Source organism: Salvelinus sp. IW2-2015, linkage group LG19 (assembly GCF_002910315.2).
Source record: "Salvelinus sp. IW2-2015 linkage group LG19, ASM291031v2, whole genome shotgun sequence".
Taxonomy (NCBI): domain Eukaryota; kingdom Metazoa; phylum Chordata; class Actinopteri; order Salmoniformes; family Salmonidae; genus Salvelinus; species Salvelinus sp. IW2-2015.
In genome coordinates this window covers 33,731,252-33,742,247 of record NC_036859.1, presented here as the reverse complement: position 1 = coordinate 33,742,247, position 10,996 = coordinate 33,731,252, and positions in this window count along the sequence as shown.

The window sequence follows — 10,996 nt, the reverse complement described above, 5'->3', positions numbered from 1 at the left end:
GGTATCTTTCATTATAGTCAGGTGACCTGACTCGGATGCAGTGGCAGCCCTACCCACCTGGTGGCCTGTAATTGGCTGGTATCGTATCTGCACTAAGAATGGAGGCAACAGAGACAATGCAGGACGCCTCCCAGGAGAGCCCTGTAAAGAGGACACATTTTTCCATACTTCCGCATTGGCGTGACTGTCATGTACTGTTTCTGTTCACATGCCACTTATCTGAGATCCTCGTGTTATTCCAGTCTCATGACGCCCAAAGCAACGCTGCCACCACTGCTGCACCTTCAGTTTTGAGAAAGACAACCCTTCACTAGCTAATCACGTAAACAGGGATGAACTTTTCATATTCCTTCATTAGTGTGACAGCTAACGTTGTAATCACATGCCATTTATCCTATTCCATTTGTTGTTCCAGGCCGCCTGTCTTGATTTATTTAAAATTCAATGAACACACCAGCATGGCTACCACAGCATTCTGCAGCTATACGCCATCCTATCTGGTTTGCGCTCATTTGTTTTTCAACAGGACAATGACCCATCACACCTCCAGGCTGTGTAAGGGATATTTGACCAAGAAAGAGAGTGATGGAGTGCTGCATCAGATGACTTGGCCTCCACATCACCCGACCTCAACCCAATTGAGATGGTTTGGGATGAGTTGGACTGCAGAGTGAAGAAAAGCAGCCAAGAAGTGCTCAGCATATGTGGGAACTCCTTCAAGACTGTTGGAAAAGCATTCTGGGTTCTGCTGGTTGAGAGAATACCAAGAGTATGCAAAGCTGTCATCAGGCAAATGGTAGCTACTTAAAGAATCTAAAATAAAATATATTTTGATTGTTTAACACTTTTTTGGTTACTACATGATTCCATATGTGTTATTTCATTGTTTTGATGTCTTCACTATTATTCCACAATGTAGAAAATAGTAACAATAAAGGAAAACCCTATGAATAAGTAGGTGTCCAAACTTTTGACTATACTGTAGATAAAAAAAATCTACCAGCCACTCAGATTTGTTATCCCCCTCCCCCCACACAAAACAAAACCAGGAATTGGAATTCGGCAGTGTGCGCATGACCATTGTTAAAAACAAGGAATAAATCCAGTCGTGAAGGCTATTTTTTTCCCTGATTGCACCATTTGCTTGATACTTTAATATTACTACTGAAGTATCAATCGAGAAGAGATAATGTACGAGTTACGTTAGACTGTTTTGAATGCAGTAACGACTAGAAGTGAACTTAAGGTCGTACCTGCGTTAATCTCTTGAATATGTGGCTATCTCCTGACTACAATAGCAAGACACTCTTGGTATCTTGTATGCGTGGTGATGAAAGAGCGTCAATATTTCTAACACTCAGGTAAATTGGTTGGTCTGGCTTGCAATCAACTTCTATCACTTAGTTTCAATGTTGTTAGGTAATATAGTTCTATTATAATTCTATGCTTAGAAATCAGATACAAGTAAATGAAAAAAAATGATTGAATTACTTCGCAAAAACTGTTATTATCAGTTCACAAAAACATAATGTACATGTAGATTTCAAGGCGTTGCATTCAAGTCAGATCTTTAATAAAAACTAAACCATCAACTTACACATGACTAACACATGATGCGTAAGTGTCGCTTGTACACAAAGTGAAAGCGTCAAGTGTAGATGTTATGTTAGACGTTTAAGCGCATTCATGGTGGATCTTTCACTAATAAACTTACACCCACATACTGACCGTCAGATGAGAGGCATGTCAGTGCCACGTTACAACAATGTGAACACTACGTGTCACGTGACAGTGATACGCCTTATTTGATTATTTATGGGAGATTCCTGGTGACGGCTCTACAGCTCACAGGATTTTTATAAGGAGTACCAATGATCTGGAGCTTCTCGCACAGTTTAATGTAGAACAGCCTTAGAAAAAAAAACTTATTGTAGCAAGTCCATACACTAATAATGATACCTCAGAGGTCCATGGTGCATAATTCCAATTGGCGGGGTATATCTTATTTTGAAACGTAGGAAGACATCTATATGATTACAATCGACTAATGGTGAAACTGAGGAATACGAGAATTAAGACCATTTTTCAACTTCAGTGGTGTAACTTCCCCATTTTGGCCTGTACCTTAACATTCCAACCCCCACGCATAACATACAACCAACCCTTCTCGCCCTCGTCCACCAGCTTCCAGCATGACGAGATGCAAAAATGTCCCAGTAACTGAGCAGGTCCACGAGGTCACATTTTATATATTAATTCCTTTATGAGGATATGCGCATAGCAGCCACGTGCATCCTAGAACATTATAGCCCCAAAGGCAACACAAACTGTGGCAACCACACCTCAATCACATTTGTGCGACCTGTGACATCGTTTTCAATGTAGCCCCAATCTGCGCTTCAATAAAACGCTCAAAATCGAATGGCAAGGAACACTGCTCCCATCAGCATGAGCGTAATGCACACGTAACTCCAATTTTAGCGGTTTACCACGGGGGGTATCATGAGCAGATGGCTTACATGTGAAACGAGGGAAACAAGCCAGCAGTGTCACCGTGCTGAAAAGTATGGTCGTTGGAGGTTGCAGTCTTGATACTATTTTTTTTGTGGGTGGCCCACCTAGCGATAGGGCTTTGAGTTGCAATAGTTTCCTAAAGTGTTGACACCGTGTGAACCGGACCGACTGAGCCAATAATGTGCAATATTTTCTTCTTCTACCAACACACAGCACATCCAGTGGCACACAATAACATTAACACTGGAGCAGTATGCATAGTTCATAGTTCAATTCACACTCAATGTCCAATAACTACTCACTCTGTCATGTTGAATAGTTATSTTGCAGCTGTGACAGTCACGCCTGCAGAAGGGAGAGGGAAAGGGCACACACCCACAGGTGATTATGTGAGCATTTTAAAGAAATGATAAATGAATGGCCTATCTTGGTTTGAACCTCAGTCACTGCGTCAAGGTACCGACAATGAGTGGGTTGTCAGCAGACAAAGACGATATTAGTTAAGAACATAAATGCGGTAAAGAGACCAATGGAACGCAGGATGCCGTCATTGGTGCACATTCAACAAATCTAAATGTAACAAAGTGAAAATTWGTTTTTTCCTTCTACAATTTTAACTTATTTCTAAATGTTTACAGTTTGTCTCCTACTGACCTCAAGTTACGCTTCAGTGTTCTGGGTAATTCCATCACATTGTAGTTGTGTTCAGGAACACAACTGGGTTCCCGAACGGCATAGCCACGATAGATAGAGTCTGACACCACATTTTCCTCACATACATCCACCGTCACAGATATATCATTGTGATGTAACCATACATCTGACACAAAAGTAATATCGTCATGCATACCCAGTGTCACAGTGATATCGCTGTGATCAATGTCTGCTTCATCATTATCAGCTACCTCATCAACCTCAGCACAGTAAGTGTATTTGTATTTATTAATGATCCCCATTAGCTGCTGCCTTGCAGCTACTCTTCCTGGGGTCCAAACACATTAAGGCACTTACATCACACATAAAATAAAAGATAAAACAGTACATCATATAACATTATTACACCACTACATATCTACAATACAAAATGTATAATACCACCATACAACAATATTACAATGTATGCGTGTGTGTACAGTGTGTGTGCTAGCGCTTGTGTGCGTATGCGTGTGTCTGTACCTGTGATCATGTGTAGCATGATAAACATGGCCACGTACCTCTGTACTTACCTTACTCCTTTGTTTTTCTCTGGGGTCATGTGAGCGCTTTGTAGATGAGCTGGAAAAGGACACAACATGGGCACAGCAGTCCGGTGAGGCTGACTCTTCCCATGTCATCAAGGTCGAAAACACTCATCTTCAAAGTGAAGGGCACAGAGTTGAGTGGGTTCCCAATCCATCCACCCGACATTTTCTACCCACTGTTGCAGCTTTGGCCTGTCATGAAACGGAAACATGTTGAAAAAGATAATGTATTTAATAGTAGGCTAGAGAAGGAAGAAATTATTTCATATTTATTTCACCTTTATTTAACCAGGTAGGAGTTGAGAACAAGTTCTCATTTACAAATGCGACCTGGCCAAGATAAAGCAAAGCAGTGCGACAAAACAACACAGAGTTACACATAAACAAACGTACAGTCAATAACACAATAGAAAAATCTATGTGCAGTGTGTGCAAATGTAGAAGAGTAGGGAGGTAAGGCAATAAATAGGCCATAGAGGCTATYATTTGTTACATAGCTGTTTTAATTTATACTTAACATTTCACAAAGAAAGGCCAGACAGTGAAATGGTTACCAGTAGAAGTACACAGTGTACCAACACAAAATAATGACAAGATTCTTCTAGTGTAAAAGGTCCTTAATTGACACAAAGGTTGTAACGTAAACTCGTACATCGCCTTGGTCCGTACAATTGCCCTTATTTTAGCGCCACAAAAACGTAATACTTCCAGATCAACTGTAATGTCAATACCATTGTAAAGCACAATTTCTCCCCTTTCCAACAAAATCAATTACATGACCTAAACACTGCCCGTTTCTGCATAATTCAAGCAGGCAATGAGCCCCGTCGGGTCTTTTTAAAAATGGCGGGTGAGGAAAGCGAAACTAATGCGTGATAGTGAGAAGGACAGATGTCGTGTGGGAAATTGCTTTTTTCACTCGATCTGTCCAAACTTATCACCTTATTGCCTCTAAAATGTAAATAAAACACTATAAAGAGTTTATATAATGTGTCATTACATACCTATTTGAAGATTTGTGTCGAATTTGAATCGGTTTTTAGGGCGGTGCTAAAGTGATCTTAGAAGTAAACAGCGGCTTTGAGAATGATGATCGCATGCAATGATGACAAAAAAAATGACTAGGTATCCCCCCTTACCCCGTCACTGTCCATTTCTTGTTTTTAAACGATGAGAGAAGTGCTACACCTGGTGGAGAGAGATTGTAAGAAAGAAAATAGTTGCTTTATGCGTGCTGTACGTTACAGCATAACACATCAAGATGTAACGGAGGGTCAGTTTTCTCAACTTTTCTCCAATACTATAGAGCCATTACCATGTCGATCAACCCTTGAATAGAAACGTAGTTCACACCCCGATTTTGAAGTCAACACAGTCGCTACAGTTCATTAGTTTTCTTTGTAGCCTCGTTTGAATGTCGCGGTTACGCACATTTGTACGGAATGGGGTGAGTTTATGTAGCCTATTCTAGAAGGAAAAAAAACACCACGTCATTTGCAACCAAGTTTTCATCTGATTTGTGTCAAACAACTTTTCTGTCAGTTAATGGAGACACAATTACCAATGTAGCTACTACACCCGGCCAAATTGTAGTTACCTATTTAATCCCATCGGCACAATAGTGACCGTAAAAAACGTTTTCAGTTATAAGGCTCTAAAAATGTTACTGAATGATGTATAATGCATTTCCAGCAAATATTGAAATAATAAAGGGTCTCAATGAAGATGTGCAGTGTCAACATGTTTAGTGTGAATTGTCACATGACCAGAGCTGTTTACTTCCTGGTTGCACATGAAGAAAGGATGGCTGTATCAAAGCTCCAAACAGAAGGTTAGTAAAGTATGTTAACATAAAGTTAGGACAAAGATTTTGGTACACATCATCTTTAGGGTGTCTAGTATTGATATATGCATTTGCAATTACTCAACTTTGTTCAGTGTGTCATAGAATGAGTAAACATGTTGACGGCAACAATAGGACCGGCGGGATAACACAGTGCATCTAGGTATACACATAGTTATACACATACATAGTTCTGTTTTTACCTAACTTTCTACTCTGTTCTTTCTTTTAGTGTCACTTTGAGTCAAGTTCTGGATATGTTGATCTAGGTGACTGCCCAGACAAGGCATGCAACATTGCAGTTATCCCTCAAAATGAGAAAAGATGCTGTCCTCAGTGATTGTGATAGCGATGGGTCAGATATGGACTATGAGGGGGAGGCAGCCATTTGCCAGCCAGGCTGTGAATGCATATGCTGAACTATGCAAACAGATCATGACAGGAACAACGATATCAGTGATGATGACCTACCCCCCCCCATCCACAACCTCCCCACCCCCCTCCATTGTTGATAATGAAGTGCCAAGGGTCTCTACAAGCCATAGGGGTCACCAGAAGAGCAAGGGTCTCTACAAGCCATAGGGTCAGCCAGAAGACGCAAGGTCTCTACAAGCCATAGGGGTCAGCCAGAAGAGCCAAGGGCCTCTACCCACCAGAGGGTCCAGTCAGAAGAGCCAAGGGCCTCTACAAGCCATAGGGGTCAGCCAGAAGAGCCAAGGGTCTCTACAAGCCATAGGGGTCAGCCAGAAGAGCCAAGGGAAAAGCTGCAGGTGGTCAAAATAAAGATTGAGCGTTCAAACAATCGAAGAGGCCTGCCATTGATGTGATTCCAAAACACATAGTATACAGCCCAAATATGCAAAAGTTTGGCACGAAACACTGAGCCACGGAAGGAGATCTCTACTGGCTGCTACTGTTGAAGATCAGGCAAGATATGACAAAGCTTCTCACTGGCCAATCAACACGATGCACTTCCAGAGAAGTCGTCATTGTGACAAACGTACTACCTATGCATGTGAGAAATGCAAAGCACCACTGCACATTGAGTGCTTCAAGATATCAATGGACAGTAGAAAAGGAGATAAGACCGAATGAAAAGGGCTGAAAAAGACAAAAGAAAATAGAAAAGTCGATAAAGGGTGAGGAGAAGCAGTACAACGGACTCTAGGAAGAAAGAAAAGTTGACGAAAAAGACAATCAAAATGACTGAAATGTTTTGGAACAGAAGGTCAATTTATTCAAGACATCCTGTATGACAGTAGGTCTGACTGATCGTAGTTCAAAACAGTGATCCACAAACTAATCGTGCACTTGGTTCTGAAGCTCTATGATATATACGTATATACTGTATAAGCCCTCATTGTGCAGTGGCGCTTTTTAAATATAATATATATATATATATTTGTTTTGTTCAGTGTAGGCCTCTACTTGAATGCATATTCTACAGGCTACCTCTATCCTAAATGTTACTTTATGTTCAGTGGGAATTAATCACATGATGCTATACAGGTTGTTAGTGAATGTTGTAAATGTAATGTAAATGTAAATGTAATGTTGCACTAAAGTACAAGTTCAACTGTACAATATTAATGTTTCAATACATATTGAACTAAAGTAACAATGTTGAAATACGTTGATGGTTGTTGTCTTTTTGTCTTGCTCTCAGTATTCATATCGTGTGTATAAGGTTTTTTTGATGTGTAAAATAGTCACACTAGAAAGTGACGGGCATTCTAGTGGCAATGCTGGGGACTGCTAGTGACAGAGTTTTAATTGTGTTAATAACTGGGTTGGGATATATAAGAACTTTGATAACGCATAGGAGAAATATGTTAATTCCGTATACATCCCATTATCCCACGGTCACAATTGTGACCCACCATAAAAGACACTTTTTCACCTACTTTCATTAAAATTTCAAAAAAGAATGAGTGATTACTTCAAAGGGTACTAATGACACTTGATTTGGAAATGTTCATGTCTGGGAAAATTCGGGATTAAATGGGTTAATATTAACGAGCTAGCTAGATAGCAAGGTATTATTGTATTTGCTAGCTAACGATATTCAGCTAATGCAAATTTAAGCAAGCTAACTACCTCATTGACATGATTGTGGGCTAACAAGTTAGCTACCTATAGCAAATCATAAGGCAAACTGACAAGATTGCTCAAATCTACTTTATTTTCCAGATGAAGTAGCTAACTAGTTACTTATTATAACAAAATCCTAACTAAAATCGATCACCAATTTACCTAAACTGTTAATGTGATGATATTATTTTGGATCCATTCACTCACCTTCCATCTCCGGAATTCAGCACTTTAAATGAGCAGGTCCGGACAGAAGCACGTGAAGTAATTTTCATTGTTTTTCCTTCTGCATGTGCATGTGACACAAGCGCATCCATGTAACGGCATGAATATAAACGGCTGTGAGTGATAGAAAATAAATAGACTCAAAGACAATTAAATGGATAAATTAAATGGATATTTTTGGCACAAAGGTGATAAACGAAAGTGTCTTTTAGGGATTTTTTTATTGACTTCTCTATGGGGCATCTATTGAATTAACCTTTCTGGGCTCAGCGTTAGTTAAACTGCAGTACCACCAGTCTCCTTTGGGTACATAGGATGGCATACTTCCCAACCGGAACCCTGGCCCCTTGGTCGATTCGCGCCCATCCTCCACTCATTTCAGTGATCTGCTCAGCAGCCAAGCCAGCATTTGCCTTGCAGTCAGGCCGGACTCATTCCATTTCAGATACACATGTACTGTATCTTCCGGAATGGAATGCCCCCCACTGGTGTGATGCCCCTCCCATCCTTGAAAGAAAAGTTGTTTGCAAACAAACACGTATTCTAGTAACTACCTATTTTCACAATTTGACTCCAGCGAGCATCAAGCACGTAGCAAACACAAAGTTTAGAGTCAGAAGGTAAAATGAGGTTAAGGTAGATAATCAATGTATGATTTCTTGTTGTAAAGAAGCTAAAGTTTGTTTTAGTGACCAATGACCATGCATTGCATTAAAATGTCCCAACAAAACAATCTAGTTCAAGTAGATTATTTCCCCATGAGATAGCTATGATATTTTGCACTGCAGAATCTCTCAATGCTGTGTGCAACTGCACACCCTTATAATGGTGCAGTGTGCATAATCGAAAAAGCACAGTTGCTAGCATTGCAATTATTGAAATTTAACTCACTTGACTGTTGTAAAAAAAGTGTAAACAAAAGTTAGTCTTAACGCATTGCATTATGCTGGCTGAACGAAACAAGCAAATTGAATAGATAATTTTTCCTAAATAAATAGGATTTTCTGCAGAATCTCTCAGAAGCTACAGTACACGCAGCAGTGCATATGCACACTCTATATTCATTGGGGTGCACAACTACCTCTGTCTCAGGTCAGAATGAATGTTCATCAATATTTCTCAAACATCAAATTTCGAAGTTGTTGCAAACGTCAAATTTCTAGGTGTTTAAGGTTAAGTTAATGCCTTAACTACGAATGTTTCAGGTTGGGGTTAAGTTTAGGCATTAACTCTGAATGGTTAAGGTTTGGGAGAGGTTTAAAACAAAAATCTCAAAAAATGACTTTCTGTTGCTGGATTTGGACTTGCAAGCTTTGGAATCAGATGCAAATGCTTCCACACATCCACCATCCACATGTCATCTGGAGCAGTCCTCAGACATGGATGGATGTCAAATACTGACTTGTATCACGGTTGACCTGGTTGCAATGTGTGCATTAGTGAAAGCAGAGTAGCTTGCATTGCAATTGAACCACAACTCACCACTTTTGTTTATTATTTTTTAGATGGAAATACAGGTAAAGTTTTGTTCTGGTGGTGTGGTCTAATCCATGCATTCATTAAATGTACAACGCCTGGGGACAAGGTTACGTGCTACGTGCATAATCATTCCAGTTTTCTCCCATTTTTATTCTCGTTACACTCAGTGTCAGTGAGTAGTCTCAGCCTAGTCTGTCTATACATGCCTCCGCCAGGTCATTGTAACAGAAAAAGCAGAAACAAGGGATACAACAGTGGTTAAACGATATGTACAAAGAATTACAGATAGACAGAGAAGCTTTGAAAAACCTTTCTTCCAAATGATTGTAACAGAAAAATATGTTCAGACGCTCTGGTGTTGAAATCACGATTGGGGAGGTAAATAAAGGAGCACAGAAAAAAAGTCAAATAAAGAGTCCAGATATATGCCTTTCTTTGGACATCATGCCACTGAGCTGGAACTTCTGTCGCACTGCACTGAGCTGGAACTTCTGTCCCACTGCACCGAGTGGAACTTCTGTCCACTGCACCGAGCTGGAATTTCTGTCCACTGCACTGAGCTGGAACTTCTGTCGCACTGCACTGAGCTGGAACTTGTCCCACTGCACCGAGCTGGAATTTCGTCCCACTGCACTGAGCTGGAACTTCTGTCCCACTGCACTGAGCTGGAACTTCTGTCCCACTGCACTGAGCTGGAACTTCTGTCCCACTGCACTTGAAAGAATCATGGAGTCCTAGTTAAATGTGATTGCTGAACTGTCAAGTCTACTCTCGCTCCCCTCTCTGGCGCTCGTTGTCGCCAGTTTTCTCATTATTACGCACACCTGCCACCATCGTTACGCGTACCTGCGCCTCATGAGTCTCACCTGGACTCCATCACCTTCCTGATTACCTCCCCTATATCTGTCACTCCCTTTGGTTCTTTCTCCAGGTGTTATGACTGGGGACAAGTTACGTGCTACGTGCATAATCATCCATGTTTCTCCATTTTTATTCTCGTTACACTCAGTGTCAGTGAGTAGTCTCAGCCTAGTCTGTCTATACATGCCTCCGCCAGGTCATTGTAACAGGAAAAGCAGAAACAAGGGATACAAACAGTGTTTGAGCGATAGTACAAAGAATTACAGATAGACAGAGAAGCTTTGAAAAACCTTCCTTCCAAATGATTGTAACAGAAAATATGTTCAGACGCTCTGGGTGTTGAAATCACGATTGGGAGGTAAATAAAGGAGAGACAGAAAAAAAGTCAAATAAAGAGTCCAGATATATGCTTTTCTTTGGACATCATGCCACTGAGCTGGAACTTCTGTCGCACTGCACTGAGCTGGAACTTCTGTCCCACTGCACCGAGCTGGAACTTCTGTCCCACTGCACTTGAAAGAATCATGGACTCCTAGTTAAATGTGATTGCTGAACTGTCAAGTCTACTCTCGCTCCCCTCTCTGGCGCTCGTTGTCGCCAGTTTCTCATTATTACGCACACCTGCCACCATCGTTACGCGTACCTGCGCCTCATGAGTCTCACCTGGATCCATCACCTTCCTGATTACCTCCCCTATATCTGTCACTCCCTTTGGTTCTTTCTCCAGGTGTTATTGACTCTG